The sequence below is a fragment of the Malus sylvestris genome, chromosome 4 (assembly GCF_916048215.2).
Source record: "Malus sylvestris chromosome 4, drMalSylv7.2, whole genome shotgun sequence".
Taxonomy (NCBI): Eukaryota; Viridiplantae; Streptophyta; class Magnoliopsida; order Rosales; family Rosaceae; genus Malus; species Malus sylvestris.
The window spans coordinates 9,727,334-9,744,044 of NC_062263.1; the positions used below are offsets into that span (position 1 = coordinate 9,727,334).

At 41.2% G+C, this 16,711-nt stretch overlaps 1 pseudogene; it reads right to left on the bottom strand.

Moving 5' to 3' along the window:
* Positions 1 to 4,163: 4,163 nt before the first annotated feature.
* Positions 4,164 to 16,711, bottom strand: LOC126617979 (blue copper protein-like; annotated as a pseudogene).

Here is a 16,711-nt window from a genome sequence, read left to right on the forward strand (position 1 = left end):
CCTCGACCGGAGACTTAGGGGACTACTACCATATGCTACTGCACCTTGATACTCAGAAGTCTCACGACCACTTAGTGACTTGGATTTTTCAATTCTCCAACCGAAAAGTTTTCCTCACTCGGGAAATTAAGGGAGCACTACCTCAACATACATGCTTCACTCTCAAAGCTTCAACATACAAGCTTCAACAAAAGAAAAAAATTCAAAGAACTTAGTGAAGAAGGCCTTGGTGTATTTAACACACTACGTTGAAATGAAGCAAAGCTTGTTTATTGATATCTCAAAGTTACAAATATGTACATATACATGAATCAAAATAAACAAACAAGAGGGAGCCTTAACAAAGTTTGCTCATGATAAGTTTCAGCAGTCAGCAGAGCCCCAAAAAAGGTAGGCACCGAAGGCTGATCATTCGAAGCCTCAGTACTGGGCAGAACCCCAGAAGGATGAGGCACTGAAGGTTGATCATTTGGAGCTTCATTACACGGTACAGCCCCAGAAGAGGAAGGCAATAAATGCCTTTGGAACAAACCCACAAACCTCTAATGATCAAGTAAAATCTGACAATCAGATTCCTGCAGCTGGTCAAGCTTCATCTTCATGTTTATTCTCATGCTTGAGCCATCTGATCTCATGTTTGAGACTTATCACTTTAGCCGCCAATGATTCAACTTGGCGGTTCGAGCAAATAGGCGTTGGGCCATATTAGAGACAGAACCTGCACACTGAACACTGAAAGCCAGATAATCCTTAACAGCTAACTCATCAGACTGTGTGGAAAGTAGTCTATTATCTTTAGGAGTGAGAAGGTTCCTGGCCACCACCGCAGTGGTCATATCATTCTTCATCACAGAGTCCCCAACGGTAAGAGGACCAGTAAGGGATAAGAAGGATGTGCGCCATATGTTGTCTTGAGAAGGCATGGTTCCCTCTTCACCAAAGTTTAAGTCAAAACGACGATCGGATGGGCCAGACATTCTCAGAAATGATGAAGGAGAAATGAAGTGCAATAAATCTCTTAAGTACAAAAATAAGGGGAAAATTCCTAAGCAATAACTCTCTGAATGTACTTCTTGCGCACAATTGGTACCCTTATAAAAGAAAGGGTAATAGGGTCGTTGGTTCAAAAATCAAAGAGGCACCACTCTTCGGATTTCGAAGAGGCACCACTCTCCACACGCAACATCAGCTCCTTGGGTACCACAGATAACTTTGCCAAAGATCTCTGACAAAGTTTAGACATATAAATTTTGAAGGTCCAACTACCTAACTATTACCCATAAGGGTAAAGGAACAGCACCACTGCTTGATAACTAGAAAGTCCCAATGTGTGTCAACCTCTGTGCTCCGTGGCAAGGCAGACTGGCAAAAATGCCCAATCTTTACTCACATTCGAGAAAACACTCCCAATAAGGTTGCTTGCTCAAAAATCGAAGATGCACCGCTTTCCGAATCTCGAGAGCCAGACTCCGAACAGAATTACGTACATAAAAATCAAGGAGGCACTGCCCTCCAAATCTCGAGAGCCAGACTCCCAACAAGATTACTTTCTCAAAAATCGAAGAGGCACCGCTCTCAAAATCTCAAGAGTCAGACTCCTCACAGGATTGCTTTTTCAAAAATTGAAGAGGCACCGCTCTCCAAATCTCAAGAGTCAGACTCCCAACAGGATTGCTTTCTCAAAAATCGAAGATGCACCGTTCTCTGAATCTCGAGAGCCAGATCCCCGATAGGATTGTTTGTTCGAAAACTGAAGAGACACCGCTCTTCAAAATTCGAGAGCCAGATTTCCTTAGATAAAGCTTGTCTGCAATCTTCACACACAACATCAGCTTTCCAGATACTACAGACCACTTTTTCAAAGTGCTCCGACAAAGTTAAAACACGTAAAGCTTGCAGCTCCCACTACATTGCTATGACCAAGAAGGGTAAAGGAATAGCACTACTACTTGTTGTTAGGGAGACTCCTATATATGTCGACCTCCATCCTCCACAACTAGGCAGACCTGCAAATAAAAAAATGCTAAACTTTTCTTCACATCCGAGAGGGCACTCTCAGCAGAGTTTCTCGAAATACTCAGCTTCTTTTCCTCCCAATAATACCTCTGTAAACAAGCCACACCAAAGCAAGAGTATATCATATCATCAGGGTTAAAAGCAAGAGTATCCCATATCATGCTTTTTCCCTGTCTTTTCTTTTGGCCTTGTTCTTACCTGCAAGACAAGGAGAAAGAAAGTAATCAGTCAGCACTTGAAATCAAGCTTCCAGTTAGGAACTGACTGCTTGGAACCCCTTGCTTGATTACTTACCTGGCATTACTCTCGAGTACTCATCTTCAACATCTTATGCTTCCAAAGAAGATACCACATCTGCCTGAGGAACAGATAGGGCAAGTGAGAAAGATACAAGGAAGCATGTAAAGACAAGCGTAACAGAACACGTGCCAATACATCCACTACTTTGTCAACAGTAAAAGTATCTCATATCATCAGGGTCGAACGTACTCTAGATTTGATGGACTTGTTTTGACTCTCAAATTCTTGAGTCGGCCTTATACTTTGGAGGAAACCAGAAAACCCTCCAGCCTAGGTCAAGAATAAGCATGTGGAAAGTTACTTCTTCAAAAGCAAAAGTATCTCATATCATCTCTTCTCCATTTGCTTCTCCTTATCCTTGTTGCTGTTTACGACACAAAGATAAGAAAAACAATCAACCAGAAGCTGAAGTCGAACCTCCGATCCAGGTTGCTTGCTTGGAAGTTTGATTGCTTACCTTGTCTGTTACCTCCTTCGGCAAATCTCCTATCTCAGCGACTTGGGGGACTCCTACTATAGGGTTTGTATAGCACTTGACCAAGCCCGAAACTACAAGTAAGCTTCAAGTGAAATTGATACATTACCTTGTGCACCTTCATCGGTTAAAGATACCATCCCTAGATGGATGAAAACTACTTCCAAAGAAGATGCCACATCTACATATAAGATAGATAAGGCAAGTGAAAATGATACCACACTTCAGTACTTAGAAGTTTCGTGATTACTCAATGGCTTGAATCTTGCAAGTCCCCAACCAAGGAGCTTCCCTCACTCGGGAACTTAAGGGAGCATTGTTTGTACCATGCTTGACCAATCCTGAAACTACTAAGTACCGATCAATGTTATACCGTCAAGGACCCATAAAAGTTTCCCTCTAACCAAGAGGCCAATCACAGCGCGACACATGTCGACATCAAAAGCCAATCATAGCACAACACGTGTCAACATCAGAAGCCAATCACAACACGACACGTGTCAATGTCAGAATGAAACCTAGAAACTCTCTTCTATACATAGAGATCATTCTCTCACAATATTTCCTAATGTCATTTGTACTAAATCATTCACTAGTACTCACTCAAGGAGAGCTTGAACCTATGTACTTATGTAAACCCTTCACAATTAATGAGAACTCCTCTACTCCATGGACATAGTCAATCTGGGTGAACCACGTACATCTTGTGTTTGCTTCCTTGTCCCTATCCATTTACATACTTATCCACACTAGTGACCGGAGCAATCTACCGAAGGTCACAAACTTAACACTTTCTGTTGTACCAAAGTCCTCGCTAATTTTGTGCATCAAAATACGTGATTCACCCAAATTGGCTACGTCCACGGAGTAGAGGAGTTCTCATTAATTGTGAAGGGTTTACACAAGTACATAGGTTCAAGCTCTCCTTTAGTGAGTACTAATGAATGATTTAGTACAAATGACATTAGGAAACATTGTGGGAGAATGATCTCCTTTTATAGAAGAGAGTTTCTAGCTTTGTTTTGACATTGACATGTGTCGTGTTGTGATTGGCTTCTGATGTTGACACGTGTCATGCTATGATTGGCTTCTGATGTCGACACTTGTCGCGCTGTGATTGGCCTCCTGGTTGGAAGGAAACTCTTCTGGGTCCTTGACGGTATAACGTTGACCGGTATTCAGTAGTTTCGGGATGTATGGTACGAACAAATATTATTTCATATAAATGTTTGTAGAACATTATCAAACTTATTTATAGCAAACAAGAGGTGTTTATTAAAAACATGAAAGAATCACTAATGGCAAGAATTAAAAGGAAAGAATTAGTCAAATGATAAAAAACAATGAGGACGGATACAATCTACTGAAATATTTACGCCGTCAGCATCATGAGAAGGCCAAATATAATTGTCATCCACCCATATCTTGTTCCAACACTTACTGCAGAGGTGTAGGGGATTGAGGTGCTAGGGCTTGAGGCAGTGTAACTGGGACTTGGGCTAGGAGCAGATGATGGCATCGCAGTTATAAGAAGCTTCTGGTTCCCCGCTTTACAATGCTGACCAACACCGCAAATGTACCATTTTCTTCCTGGGGTTGCAAGGGTGACCACGTCGTGTCAACTAGTTAATAGCACACTATCTAATGGAGCTGCACATTGTTCAAATCTAGTGCCATTCACTTTGTACACATTGTGAACTCCTTTTGGATATTTAAAAACTGCATAAAACAAATCACAGAAATCTTTGAATTAGCTCCCATATCCAAAGATTAAAAGAAACAAGGAAAAGAAAATGCAAGTTTGTACAAGGATAGTCAGTTTAATTACCAAGTTTGTCGCCAACATAGAACTGTTTTCCTTGTGCCCAAGTTTGGTAAACAAAATTAATGGTCCAACCTTTATCGTCGCCAACAACAAAATCTGTGTTGGAAATTAAATAATATTCTGAAATATTGTAATATATAATTTTAATAATTGAATGTAAAATAGTGTTAACCGTATTTCTTAGATAGGTTATGTTATTTAGGCGCATTCCCCTGCGAAATGATATATACATATAGATGAAATGTTACATCTCTTTAATAAGTAGTAATTGGGTTCTATATAAATCCATGAAACTATTTGATATAATAGAAAATAGAGTTAATTTTTACTCTTGAAAAATAGGGTTTTCCTACTTTGTTTCTCTCATTCTTCGTTTGTCAAATTCTAAGTTATGTCTTGAGAGTATGGAATATATAAAGTTCACTAGAGTTCAAAGGTTGAAGTGCTTTGACTTCGGATTATAAATTGTTGAATCCTAGAAGATAGATGCCTACCGAAATACAAGCACAAGAGTATGGGCAAAATTCTGTCTATTTTTTTTTCTTTTTTTCTTTTTTTTTTTTTTTTTTTTTTTGTCAAACGAAATTTTGTCTTTAGGACATTGCATTTATGCAAGCCTCAATCTCCAAGTTTGTCAGTTTTTCTAACTTTCTCTTTAGTTGTTTATATTAATCTTATATATAATTGATGTTGTGTATTATCATTGGAATTATTGTAGACATGTAAATTTCATTGCATACAAATGATGCATCACAAAACTCCACGTGGCATATGACTCATCACAAATGGACAAGTCATCAATGACATGTGGCATAAATCAAGCAAGGGAAGTATAAAACATTCCCATAATTCGGGTCAAGGGAGAAAACTCCCTTAAATTCGGCTACAAATGGTGGAACTTTGATGCTACCAACGCGAAGAACAAGGGCATCTTTCCTGCAAATGGTGGAACTTTGGGTGTCATAACCCGAAGCAAGGCAAGAACTCTCCCTGTCGTGCCTTCCCACCCTGCATCAACTCTGCCGAATAAGCAAGAGCACCCTAGGCACGAGCCTATGATTACCTTGGCCTCGCTAAGGGTGCCAAGGCAAGAAAGCCCAATGAGGTACCTAGAGTCTTTGACTTCTTATGTCAATTCAAGTAACTTGTGTCCCGTAGCCATACAAGTCATGACTACTGGCGCAACTTCTATCGAGGAACAGCTGGCTCAAATAAGTGAAGCAATTGCAAGGCTGCAACGACCGTGGAGGAAAAGGACTTGCAAATTGCTACGCTCATCAACTATCTGGAGACGCAACACGACGACAAAGCTGACCCAAAGGTTGATCCACCAAAGGAGGAAACTGATGAAAAGGAAAAGCCTCTGGTGGAGAAAGCGGAGGAGAAGCTGGACCAAGCAACAATGCTTATAGGATCTCTTTCTATCCAGTAGCTACAAGAGATGATCACTAGCACCATCAAGGCCCAGTACCAAGGAAGCTCGCATGACTCCGTGCTGTACTTAAAGCTCTACTCCAAGAAGATTGATGCCTTGAGGATGCCAAGGGGTTATCAGCCGCCAAATTTCATGCAATTCGATGGAAATGGCAATCCTAAACAACATATTTCCCATTTCATCGAAGCCTACAACAATGCTGGGACGGAGGGAGACTACCTCGTCAAGCAGTTCGTGCACTTGCTAAAAGGTAACATTTTTTACTGGTATATTGACCTCGAGCCTGAGTCTATCAATAGCTGAGATTAGCTTGAAAGGGAATTCCTTAACCACTTCTACAATATTCGCCGCACTGTAAGCATGCTAGAGTTTTTTAGTACGAACCAATGGAAGGATGAACCTATCGTCAACTACATCTACAGATGGTGTTCATTAAGTCTGGATTGCAAGGATCTGTTTTCTGAAACCTCCGTCATTGAGATATGTGCTTAAGGCATGTATTGGGGGCTGCACTACATCCTCTAAGGCATAAAGCCAAGGACATATGAGGAACTAGCCACTTGTTCCCACAATATGGCATTGAGTATCGCCAACCATCGGAAAAATGAGCCAATCACTAACTTCAAGAAAGACAAGGTGTTTGCTCCGAAGGTAGACAAGACTGGGAAGAAGCCTGCCAAAGAAGCTTCTGCTGTCAACACTACCCCTATCAAGACCTCTCATATGCCCATCAAAATTTCCTCCAAGAACAAAATAAGGGAGATAAAAAAAGGTAAGCCTTCTCGCACCCAAGATAGGTACAAAAACACCTTAAGGGAGCTGGAGCAAAAGACGTACCCTTTTCCAGACTCTGACATGGCCACAATGCTAGACAACTTGTTGGAGAAAAAGGCTATCGAGCTACCTGAGTGCAAACTCCTTGAAGAGATTAATCATGTTAACGACCTTAGGTATTGAAAATACCATCGTATCTTGAGCCATCTTGTTGGCAAGTGCTTCGTCCTCAAGAAGCTCATCATGAAGCTAGCACAACAAGGGTGAATTGAACTCGACCTTGAAGACACAGCCACAACACACACTACTGCAATTGTGTTTAGATTATTCGATCACGTGCCTCTCCAAGTAACGCATGCTCATTCTCATCTATGCTTAAGCCACACACCACCTTCTACACAACCATTGATGGGGGCAAGTGACCAAAATACACTTACTGATAATGAAGAGGGGTGGACATTGGTGACCTATAATAAGACAAAGAAGCCAAGACCACAAGCCATAAAGCCAAAGGTGGAACAAGCGAGAAAGCATCGCCACTGCAACAATAGGAAGCCCAAGAGAAACGTAAGAGCTATTAAGTCGACATGCGATGGGAAACCTACGGAGCAAGAGCCGCGCATTCCAAACTCCTTGCACGAGTACTTCTCGAAGGATTTTTTCCAACAACGCACTACCGCTGCCTGTCGTATGGTTGAAGTAGAGATAGAAGACCCTCAAAAGGTAAAGCTGTCATTGTTGAGGAAGAAAAAACTCATACACCTGAAGAAAGCCTGGCATCATACTTTAGCATCGAGGAGGCACTACGATTACCCAAGGAGATGCGAAAAACACTAATAGCGGTCTTGGCGAGCCCTAACGACCACGAAGTGCAAGAAAGCAAAGACGAAGGCTTGGGGCTTCGACCATATGAATATGTCACGTGTTGTGCCACCCATGGCGCAATCAACTTCATTGACGAAAACTTATTGCTGGGATCAAAGCCTCACAACTGTTTTCTTTTCATCTCTAGGTATGTGAGAGAAAACAAAATGAACCGCATGCTTGTGGATGATGAGTCAGCAATAAACATCATGCCAAAGTCAACAATGACCACAATCGGCATCAAGGTGGATGAACTATCCTGAAACCGTCTACTAATTAAATGTTTTAACCAAAGAGGACAAAGAGTAATGGGCATGATCCGAGTGGAGATGACCATTGGCGAACTCAAATCAAGCACATTATTCCATGTGATTAATGTAAGAACTTTCTATAGCTTGCTCTTAGGAAGGCTTTGGATCCACGAGAATGGAATGGTGCAGTCACCCTTCATCAATGCTTGAAGTTCTACCATGAAGGAGTAAAAGTGATATAAGGCGACACCAAGCCATTCACTGAAGCCGAATCACACTTCGCGAACGCCAAGTTCTACATGGATGAAGACCTGGTGCCCGAAGCTCTTCCGCAACAGATCAAATCCACAAGAAAAACTGCACCTAAGAAACAAGAAGAGGAAGTCGCGCCATCTTCAAGCAAAGACGATGATGAGCCTGCCAAGCCTGCAACAATCAAAATGAGCAGCCCTCAAAAGGATCAAACACACCATTCAAACACACCATTCTGATACATCCCAATGTCGAGAAGAAACAATGGGCAATCCCCATTCAAAACTGGAGCAAGCAAACCCAACACACAACTGCACAAAGATGATGTAAATCTGCTCAAGACAAGTGCAGCGTTACCTCTGACACAGCTAGGCGACGTTAAAGTTTCAAAACCACCACAAGGTTTCGTAAAACTTCTACCAAAAGGGACAGAACCAACCTCTCTTCCAACGAAGAAGGTTTCGACCCAAATACCTACAAACTTATATCAAAGGCTGGGTACGATTTCGCCACCTCTTCAAATCTTGGAAAAAAGAATGCAAACACCATCAACGACAAAGAACATGACCTCATTAAGACTCAAAAAAAGTTGAATGAGCATGGTTACAGAGTTCACAACAACAAAGCTGGACTTGGCTTCACACCAAATACACCCGTGAAGATCTCAAGAAAAGTGAAGAATGCTAACGCTCAACACATCAGCGTGAGCATTGAACAAAATCAAGACGAGCCTAAACCTGCCCCTCGAACATCAGTCTTCAATCGACTGATCATTCAAAACCTAGGGTTTCGGCACTTGATCACATTGGTGGACAAGACCGAACCTCTGTCTTCAAGAGGCTTAACATGTCAACACCCTAAAGCTCTATTTTCGAAAGGTTGTCAAACGCTAGAAACAAAGCAACATGGCTAGTTCTCGTCCACGACGGTCGACCTTGGAAAGACTTGAAGAAACCAATGAGGCTTCTAGAAAGAGAAAGACAACGCCGAAAGAAGAAAAGCTTGACGATCTAGCCAAAAAAAATAATGTTCAAAGCTCGATTTCTTTAAGGATAAAACGCCAGGCAACCATGAAGGTGGACACAAAAGGACCACTAAAGGTAAGGAGGCGCACCATCATCCACATCACGATCCAAGAGGACGAATAAAACGAAGTCCCCGAGGAAGATGTCATTGCTGCGCCACCTCAACTCGAGGACGGGGAGCAAGCCATGGTTGATGATCTCAATGAGCTCAACTTAAGCACAAACGAATAACCAAAGCCTATCTTCGTAAGTGCACTACTAAGTACGACCGAGGTCGAAGAATACTACCAACTGCACTTAGAGTACAAAGACATCTTTGCTTGGACCTATAAAGAAATACCCGGCCTTAACCTTACCATCGTCATGCATTGTCTTGCAGTCAAGCCCGAAACATGACCGATAAAGTAAACTCAAAGACGCTATCGATCTGAGCTCATCCCACAAATTAAGGCCAAGATTGATAGGCTAATCGAAGCAGGCTTCATCCGAGAGGTGCAATACCCTAAGTGGATCTCCAACATCGTCATTGTCCTTAAAAAATCTAGACAAATATGTGTTTGTGTAGACTTCTAAGACCTCAACGATGCTTGCTCGAATGATGACTTTCCCTTACAAATCATCAAAATCATGGTTGATGCAACCACTGGCCACAAGGCACTGTCATTCATGGATAGCTCCTCTAGATACAATCAAATTCGCATGGCTTCTGAAGACGAGGAATTGACAGCCTTCCGCACTCCAAAAGGTATCTACTGCTACAAGGTAATGCCCTTTGGTCTAAAAAACGCTGGAGCTACATATCAACGCGCAATGCAGAAAATATTCAATGACATGTTACATAAAAATGTAGAATGTTACGTAGACGACATGGTTGTCAAGACCAATAAGAGATCTGATCACTTGAAGGATTTACAAATTGTGTTCGACAAACTACGGCACTATAGCCTCAAAATGAACCCATTGAAGTGTGCATTTGGCATTATTTCTGGGAAGTTTCTTGAGTTCATTGCCAAGCACCGTGGCATTGAAGTAGACCATTCAAAGATCAAGGTCATTCAAAGCATGCCCAAGCCAAGAAACCTACACAAGCTAAAAAGCCTACAAGGACAGCTAACCTTCATCAAACGCTTCATCTCCAACCTCGCTGGATGTGGTCAACCTTTCAATCGACTTATGAAGAATGAAGCTCCATTCATATGGGATGACGTATGCCGCAATGCCTTCGAGAACATAAAACAATACCTGGCAAGCCCACTTGTCTCAGGAACACCCATGCCTAGAAAGTCGTTCATCCTATACATTGTTGCATAAAAAGGTTCCATTAGAGCAATCTTGGCACAAGAAAATGAAGACCAAAAGGAAATAGCACTCTACTACCTAAGTAGAACCTTCACTGGTGCCTAGCTCAACTACTCACCAATCGAGAAGATGTGCCTTGCCTTAGTCTTTGTCGTCCAAAAGCTTAGACATTACATGCATGCTTACACTATCCACTTGGTTGCCAAAGTTGACCCGGTCAAATACGCCATATCCAAGCTAGTTTTGATAAAACGACTAGCGAAATGGGCGTTGTTTCTCAATCAATACGAGATCATCTATGTTCCAACTAAAGCCGTCAAGGGACAAACGCTAGCAAACTTCTTTACCGATCATCCAATCCTAGCCGATTGGAAAATCTCACACGACCTGCTTGACAATGAGGTGTTCTATGTCGACATCTTCCCAACATGGACGATGTTCTTCAATGGATCTGCATGAGCAGAAAGAGCGGGGCAGGAGTAGTATTCATGTCACCACAAAGACAAATACCACATTATTCCTTCAAATTAAGCACGATGTGCTCCAACAATGTAGCTGAGTATCAAGCGCTGATCATTGGACACCAAATGGCGATCAACATGGAAATCACAACGCTAATAGTGTATGGCGACTCCATGCTCATAATCAATCAACTCTTGACTGAATATGAAGTGAAGAATGATGATCTCGTCCCATACTTCCGGCTAGTAACTCAACTGCTACAAAAATTCAAGTCTGTAAAGCTAGAACATGTCCCAAGAAAAGAAAATCGAATGGTGGACCCTCTCATTAACTCAGCCTCAAGTATGGTGCTAGAAGAAGACAAAGCTATAGACGTGCCAGTTTGCCAAAGATGGGTGATCCCAAAATGCTACTGGATGGGCGCTAGGAGAAGATGAAGCTACAGAAATGCTACTGGATGATACAAACGTCATCTCAATACTTCCAGTCGACACTAAATAGTGGAGACAACTGCTGATTGACTACTTAGAGCGTGGAAAGCTTCTTGATGATCCTAGACACTGCTCTGAAATACGTCGACGAGCACCCCGTTTCCTTTACTACAAATGAACACTCTATCAACGCTCTTTCGAATGAGTACTTCTAAGATGCCTATGTAAGGAAGAAGGTAATCAAGCCATAAAAGAAACACACTCAGGCGTATAAGAAGTGCATCAATCTAGACCAAAGCTACACTTCCAGCTCAAAAGAATGGGCTACTAGTGGCTAAGCATGGTGCCAAAAGGTGCCAAGCCTGCCAATTACATGCCAACTTCATACATCAACCACCTGACCCTTTACACCCTACAGTTGCCTCATGGCCATTTGATGCATAGGGATTAAACATTATAGGACCAATCACACCAAAATCATATACCGAAGAAACCTACATCCTAGCCACAACAGACTACTTCTCTAAGTAGGCTGAAGCCATACTCATAAAGAAAGTCAAGAAGGAAATTGTCGTCCGTTTCATCAAAGAGCATATCATCTATCGATCTGGTATGCCTCACTACATCATCATTGACAAAGGAAAACAATTCTCCAACCGACTCATGGACGAGCTCTGTGAGAAATACAAGTTCAAGCAACACAAGTTTTCCATGTATCATGCTCCAGCCAATAGTCTTGCGGAAGCATTCAACAAAATATTGTGCAACCTCCTGAAAAAGGTGATCAGCCGAACAATGAGATACTAGCACGAAAGAATAAGCGAAGCACTTTAGGCATATAAGACAACACATAGAACTCCTACCCAAGCTACGCCTTATTCTCTCGTACATAGCGTGGAAGCTGCTCTGCCACTCGAAAGTCAAATCCCCTCACTAAGGATGGTTATACAAGAAGGCTTGACTAAAGAGGAAAATGCAAAGCTATGACTTCAAGAGTTGGAAGCACTCAACCAAAAAAGGCTCGAAGCTCAACAACACTTGGAATGCTACCAAGCACAGCTATCCAAGGCATTCAACAAGAAAGTCCACCCAAGGTCTTTCCAAACTAAAGATCTTGTCTTAGTATTATGAAAGCCTATCATCATAACTCACAAGACAAAAAGCAAGTTCACGTCAAAGTGGGATGGACCTTATGTAATACAAGAGGTCTACACCAATGACGCTTACTTAATCATGACGAAAGACGGCTTAAAGATACGGCCCATTAATGGTAGGTTCTTAAAGCGTTATTACCCCTAAACCAAATCCACACCAAATGTTCCTCGCCTACATGAGCCTAAACTGCATACGGCATAATGCTCCTTATTCGTACAAGCTTAAAAGGCGACACCTAATGCTTCTTGTTCGCACGAGCTTACACCCAACGCTACTGGCCCGCAAGGCATAAACTATGTATGGCAAAACAAAAAAATCAAAATCACCAACAAAACCATCAAAAATCCATCACTCCTTTGAACTATGTCATGACTTTATCCCCCCTCAAACAAGGGTACGTAGGCAACTTGAAACTTCAAAAATTCAAGTGCAGTCACATCATCAACAAAAAAATGCAAACACTTTGAAGAATAAAGAGCAAATTCAAAATGTGAATACTTTATTTCTTTAAAGGAAGAATTCGGCTACAAAGCCGTATTACAAAATGAGCAAAAAACAAAGACGGCTTCTCCAGTAGTCGACAAGGTGTTATTCCAAGTCATAGCTCCACTACGGATGCGATCCCCAAAAAGATCAAACAAAGCCAATGAATTGTCACGAACATGGTGCGAAGGATTCAAGATAAGAATTTTCGACGAACGTGCCTTCTTCTTCATAGTTGGTTAACAGCTCCTTAGGGCCAGTCAACGACACATAAAGCTTCAACGCGGTTCCCCTATCTTGCGAATTGCCTTCCTTCATAAGAATGGTGGTGGTATTGTTCTTAAAGAACTTGAAAAATACCATGGCTGCAACTAAAAAAAAAGGAAAAGACAACATAAACACAAGGTTGGGACGGCAATAAAAAAAAATTATGCAAGACAAACCTCGTAAGCGTTGAGGGATGACAATGACAAAGTCACAATGTCAAAACGAAATCAACCACAAAAGGTTCAAGAGCACGACAAAAAGGGCAACTACAAGATGGTCCTTCAACGCATGCTACAGTAGCAAAGAAAACCAAAATGCTACGCAAACCCACAGCAATTACACAAGCAATTTCTTGCACTGCAAGGCAAATAGGGTAGCTATAAGATGGTCCTTCAAGGCACACTACAATATCAAAGAAAACCAAAATGCCATGTAATCACACTGCGCAACCTCGCAACGATTACACAAGCAGTTTCTTGAACTGCACTACAACGTCACCACAAAGGAAAACTATGACCAAAAGGCACTACACATTATAAACTCGCTACAATCTTTTGCACAACCCCACACAGTAAAAATGACGCCTTGCAACAAGCAGCTACAACTCGCACCAAACAGCAGCAAAAAAGGCACGGCAGCATCAACAACAGATCCGCACGGCAACGTCACTACCAAAGGAATACTATGACCAAAAGGCACTACACAGCATAAACACATTGCAGTCTTTTGCACAGCACCATGTGGTAAACAATGACGCACTACAACAAGCTCCAAGCAGCAGCAACAACCAAAAAGTACGGCAAAAGCTCCAAGTAAGCCCACAGCAAGAATTGTGTGTTGTGAAAAAAATGCACACTCAATTGTCCTACAAATAGGGGTCAATTACTTCCTAATGCTATAAGGGAAATACATACCCAAATAGCGAAAGAAAAATCAAAACAAGGAAGCACATTCAACCCAAAAAAACAAATAAGCAAATTCCAAAACAATGACAAGTTTTAGCCAATCTGCGCAAGCTGGACGTTTTTGGTGATAATTCAATTTTCCAGAGGAGTTTTGGATGCAAGGCCAATTGGAGAAGGAAGCTAAGTGGCTGAGGATCATTGTATCCAAATTTCATAATTTTCCCTAAAGCCAAGGGTTCCAGTTTTCAAAGTTATTCCCATAGAAGTTGTTTTCCCGTCAAGATTGCGCAATTGTAGGAAAATGCAAAGTTGAAGGCTTTTCCGATTTTTCTTAGTGGAATGCGATATATGCTTGAAAATATAAGCGATAATGCCACATTTCCCATATTTTTACAGAATTTTCCAGAAGCGAAATCAACCTCAAACTGGGCGTGCAAGTCAGATGACATGTTTCCAAAAAAAAAAGGGAAAAGGAAAAATACCTCCTTGCCGTGGGGAATCAAAAGAAAAAAAAATACCCCTCCTTGCTATAAGAAATCAAAACGGGAAAGAAAAAAACTCCTTTCTTGCCATGGGAATAAAAAAAGGAAAGAAAGTTGTCCTTCTTGCCATGGAAATCAAAACAATAAACAAACAAATCTCCTCCTTGCCGTGGGGAATCAAAAGAGGAAAGAAAAAAGACACCTCCTTGCCATGGGAAAAGAAAAAAAAAAAAAAAAAGTGAAAAAATGCACATCCTACTTACCTTTCCAAAACCTTGAAGGAAGTCACAAAAATTTTCCAACACTTTGAAGGAAGTCATTCTCATTACCAAAATTGAAGGAGGTTCCTACCTAAGAAAGGGAAAAACATTTTTTTCCCACAACCACAACGAAAAAATTCAAATCCCAAAATACACCAAATGTATTTTGCCAAAGATTATGGAAAATCAAATACGCACAATAAGTATGTACGGATTTATCCATTTTCAAAATTTTCTTTCAAGATCAAGCCTCTACGGCCTTTGAAGAAAAATTTTGTTTTCGTTCAAGATCAAGCCTCTACGGCCCTTGAAGGAAAAAATCTCATTTTCAAGCCTCTACGGCCCTTGAAGAAAAATTTCATTTCATTCAAGATCAAGCCTCTACGGTCCTTGAAGACAATTTTCATTTTCATTCAAGACCAAGCCTCAACGGTCCTTGAAGAAATATTTCGTATAGATACGCCGCTACGGCCCTTGACGAAATTCATCATTTCAATTCAAGAAATACACCTCAACGACCCTTGAAGAAATGTTTCGTTCAAGAAATACGCCTCTACAACCCTTGAAGAAGCAAACTAATTCAAAATCAAGTCTCAACGACTCTTGAGTTAGAACGTTCACATTGCAGGACTTCAAAACACGTTTCCTACATGTGACAAGCACATGCCTACAATGCGCCTTGGAAGTTGGGGCATTTGTAGACATGTAAATTTCGTTGCATACAAATAATGCATCACTAAGCTCCATGTGGCATATGACTCATCACAAATGGACAAGTCATCAATGACATGTGGCATAAATCAAGCAAGGGAAGTATAAAACATTCCCAAAATTTGGTTCAAGGGAGAAAACTCCCTTAAATTCGGCAAAAGGGTCTAAAGTGATCCTAAAACCGGAAAGAAAGCTAAGGCATCCTCACAAAACAAGCAAGAATTGAAGAATGTTCACAAAATAGGCAATAAAGCCTCTAAATTTCGGCCAAGGGAGTAAAGGTAGCTGAAAGTAAGACATAAAATATGCTTACATTATCCCATGGACGAATCAGGACACAAATCAAAGCTAAATCCATCCAAAGGCAAGCTTTGAGAAGTCTATAAATACAAGTTCCTGCCACAAGCATAAGGGTCAAAAAAATTACACATTGAGAAAAATCTCTGCACAAATCTTTGAAGACTAATACTCTACCAAAGCTCTCTTCAAAGAATGCACAGCCAAAGCCAAAGCTTTATGTCGACCAAAGCTGAAGCACTCCTTGAAGAATCAACAAGCACTCGTGCCAATTCCTTCAAGACTTTGTTGCAAACTCAAAACTTGTAACAACATTTCAAGATCAAGTGGCCAAGACCCTTGAATCAACGAAGTCCTACATCAACATCACCTTTGAAGCAGCCCTAAACCTGAGGTAAAGATCATCCACGCATTGTTTCAAGCTCGAAACTTGAAGCAATTGTTCAATCATTCGTCCGAGATCAAGTCATCGCGACCCTTGGATCAACAATCTATGCATCTACATCAAATTTGAAGACTAAATCAAAGGAAAATTGTAAACAAAGATTGTAACATACAAATTGATCAATACAAATCTACTTCATACACGGGTTCTCGTTTCATTCGTTACAGAATTTTCGTGTTTACAATTATATTGTTGTTTTTCATATTTTCTAATATTGCTCCACCAATCTGTAGCCAAAATAGAAGGGGCAACAGTTGCTAGAGTGACAAGGATAATGAATACATGGGAAGAGGCCAT